We start from the raw sequence: 4,182 nt of genomic DNA on the forward strand, positions 1-4,182 counted from the left end.
CCTGGTGCTATCAATATTTATAAACCGGCAAGTTCTACATTCTTAAACCGGCAAGTTTTATGTCCTTAAACCGGCTGAAGATCAGATGAGTATTTCAAGGACCAATATTTTTGTTAAGCATTGGGAGCTGAATCAAAGGAGTTATTCTTCACAATATAATTTCTATGAGAAACCAATGTTAGTAAGTTGATTATGAAGCTGGCCTATTAAACTGGATTTTCTAGAAGAAGGAAGTGACAAGGACTTAAGGATGATCAGGATCAGTTTAACATGGATAAATCCAAATTAAACTGGGGGCTAATGTTGAGACTATACCCCGTGGTATGACCCGGCCGGAGTCGTAACCCGGTAGGGACTTGTTAAACCGGCGGATGGTAAACCGGCGGAGAGTCGAGACAGATGGCTAAGACAGACGGTAAACCGGCTGGTGGTAAACCGGCAGACAGTTAAAGACAGATGGCTAAAGACAGACGGTAAGCCGGCGAGTGTTAAACCGGCAGACAATGTTAAACCGACAGACAATGTTAAACCCACAGACAGTGTTAAACCGGCAGACAATGTTAAACCGGCAGACAATGTTAAACTGGCAGATAATGTTAAACCGGCAGACATTAAGAAGCCCAGGAAAGGAAGTCAAAATAGTTAAGTCTTAGTCCGAGATGGACTCTACATGTAACCCGCCCCTTTAACTTATATAAGGAGGGGCAGGGCTCCCCAAAGGGGGGGAGCAAGAAACAATCTCTAGGGCTAGACACAACGAGAGGAGAGCCGGTTTACGGCGACTCCCTCGTGATGATAATGAGATCTAGCCTCAAACAGCATGTAGGGTTGTTACCGGATGATGTTTCCCGGGGCCCGAAGTTGTCTAAACCCTTGTCTTGTGTTGCGTCTCTCGATTCCGCTCAACCCCTCTCAAGCTACCACATAGATGCGTTGGCCTCGCGACTAAGTCCTCACACTAAGGACATTTGACGTGTTAATTCCACGACAGTGGGGTTTAACTACAACAAGCCAGCTTTGACTCGGTGGCTATCCTGAACTACGACTGCAAGTAACTCTTTGAGGTTGCGCACACGAGTCCACATATTCACCATAGCAATACTCCACTATGGATCCGCTCCCATATCCCTATGAGAACACCATCCATAGCACTCATGCTTATCTTTTGTATTTTAGGGTATCCACTTTCACTTGTCTACGAACTGTATAGGCAACCCAGAGGTCCTTTACCGCAGACGCGGCTATTCAAATAGATTATGTTAACCCTGCAGGGGTGTACTTCTTCACACACTCTCTCGCCACTTACCGCCATGTACATGTCATGTATCTCGGCAACCTTCAAGCGGAATCCTGGTGAGGGTGTCGGCCACGACCTGACTAACCACACAAGTCTCTAGTCCAGGTTTATCGCCTATTCTGGTTCCATCCGCAAGGAGATCCGGCCGGGGTGTCGCTCACGACCCCAAGCGATGTGTACAGGGTTTCAAGCCCACCAAACGGGCGGCGCTTGGCATACTCGGCCACGGTGCCTAGTCTAACCCAAGCCCACCTGTACTGGGTGCCACTTGGTAGACTACTAACACAACCTACAAACACTAGAAACTAGTTGCAACTCCTGGACAGAGATCGAGTTGATTATTAGTCGAGAGAGCCTGGAGTGCCCGGAGCCCAATGTGTGGTAGTAACTGTTCGTGGATCACAAACACAGAACTCAGTTCCTGAGGACGGCTTCAATGAGACAACCCACCATGTACTCCTACATGGCCTCTCACCGCTACCTATACCAAATCATGTTCACACGCTTAGCTCACACAGTAGGACATGTTTATCACCATTCCAATTCATCCCCGATGAATCAGACCTGACTCAACTCTAAGCAGTAGCAAGCATGACAAACAAACATGAATGAGTAGGCACATCAGGGCTCAAACAACTCCTACTCATGCTAGTGGGTTTCATCTATTTACTATGGCAATGACAAGTCATGCAGAGGCAAAGGGGTTCAACTACCGCACCATGTAACAGTTGAATCGTTGTTGTCCTAATGCAGTAAAAGAGAGCAGGAGTGAGAGAGTGGGATTTTATCGGAATAAACAAGGGGGTTTTGCTTGCCTGGCACTTCTGAAGATGATATAGCTCTTCATCGGTGTCATCTAACTCATCGTCGGAACCACGTCTACTGGGAGGGGGCAAATACCGGCAATGCAGAAGGAAACACAATAAATGCAATGCAGCAATATGATGCATGAATGTGACATGGCAATATGCTGTTGATTGAGCTAATGCAACTAACAACAAGTTAAATGGAGTTGGTTTGAACACTAGGTTCAAATTCAAACTCCATATGTGATTTCTTAAATGCCATTTAATTGAATTGTCCTAAACAGTAGTCATAAGTTGTTCTAACATGCATGAAAATGGTACAGATGGATAGATTGGATTTTTCTGATCATTTTTCATATATAATTTATTTCATTTGGAGTTATAGATGATTTTCTATGAATTTTAGAAGTTTTGACTATTTTCTAAAATTTCCTGGATTTATTTTAAATCCAGAAAATTGTTAATTGCGTCAGCATTGCATCAGGGTGACATCAGCAAAGTCAACAGAGCTGCCCCGGGTCAAACCTGACACATGGGGCATGCATGTCAGTGTCACATCTAACTAACTAAATTAGTTAACACTAATTAAATGCTAATGCTAAACAAACAGGGGCATGCGCCCACCTGTCAGCGACCCAGGGGAGGTCAAACCTCATGGTCAGCGGGGTTAATCTCGTCGGCGACTCAACGCCGGTGAGGCCAAACGCGGTGGCGGTCTGCGGGATTGCGTCTCCGACGACCAAACCAATGGCGGAGGCCATCTACGTGACGAGGAGGCTCGGCCGCATCGACTAGTGCCATTTGTTTCGCCGGAGGTGGCCTAAAACAACGACGGCGTCCACTTGGGCGGCGGCTCGAGTTCGGCGGGGAGGGGAGAAGGAGCTACGGTGCACGGCAGGGGCTGGTGTTGGTCGTGTTCGGCTCCTGGGAGATCGGTGAGCACGGCGGCACGCTCAAAAACGGGCAGGGGCGACTGTGGCCACAGGAACGACATGGCACAGCGGCGGCATGCTCGGCCGTGGTCAGAGGACGGGGCTAGGGGACGGGAATGGAGGGGGCGAGCAAGGGAGAAGCAGTAGGAGCTCACAGTGGTCCTGAAGATCAGCAAGGGAGGCTCGGGGACGGCCAGGCTACGGCGAAATGACGACGGGGAGGTCCGGCGACCGGCGGTGAAGAAGATGACGACTGCGTTGCTTCGGTGCCTCCGGGCTCGCAAGATTCTTCGGAGAGGAGCCGCTCGAGGTAGCAGAGGCAATGGACGACTCGGGGAGGCGAGGCATGCACGATGGCTGCGGTGGAGCTCGTCGGTGTTCTCGGGCGCTTGCAGACAGTCACGGAGAGAGGGGCAGAGAGGGGAATCGCCACGAGAGAGAGAAGGAGAGGGCCAGGGGGTGCGTGGCGGCTTTAGCCGGTCCAGGGCGTCGGCAGAAGCAGGACGTGGCCGAGGCGCGTGGGCGCAAACGGCGGCCACACGCCTCTCGTCCTACTGGAGAGAGGTGGGGGATTACTGGCAGCGACGCTGGGCTGGGCCGGCCAGGTGGGCTGCTGCTACAGGTAAGAGGCCCAGGTGAGTTTCTCTCTCTCTCTCTCTCTCTCTCTCTTATTTCTATTTAAGGTGTTTTTCTATTTTTCTGTAACTGCGTGGCTTTATTAAAAATAGCTAGGCATTTCCAAAAATCCTGAAAATAATTAGGGGCTTTGTTTGGAATATTTCCAACAGCCACACTTAAGTTCAGAATTATTTGTACATTTAAAATATTATATGGCATTTAAATGCCCAAATGTAAATAGAGTATGATTTAATTCTGTGACCTTAGGTGTCCTAGAAAAATGTGAACCAATTTTGGCAGAGGTTCTAAACCAAGATAAAAGTGATGAACATTTTTGGAGGGCATTTCAGGTTCATTGCAAAAGTATTTTAGTAACCCTAGTTGGATTAAGTGATGCTGGGGTTTCTGTCATCCCCATTTCAATGTTTGTGAGAAATTTAAACATGATGCACACATGAAGGGCTAGCCTAGTGCATACCATAACTAGGGATGTGACAACTCACCCCTACTAAACAAGAATCTTGTCCCG

This window comes from Triticum aestivum, chromosome 5B, assembly GCF_018294505.1.
Source record: "Triticum aestivum cultivar Chinese Spring chromosome 5B, IWGSC CS RefSeq v2.1, whole genome shotgun sequence".
NCBI classification, from domain to species: Eukaryota; Viridiplantae; Streptophyta; class Magnoliopsida; order Poales; family Poaceae; genus Triticum; species Triticum aestivum.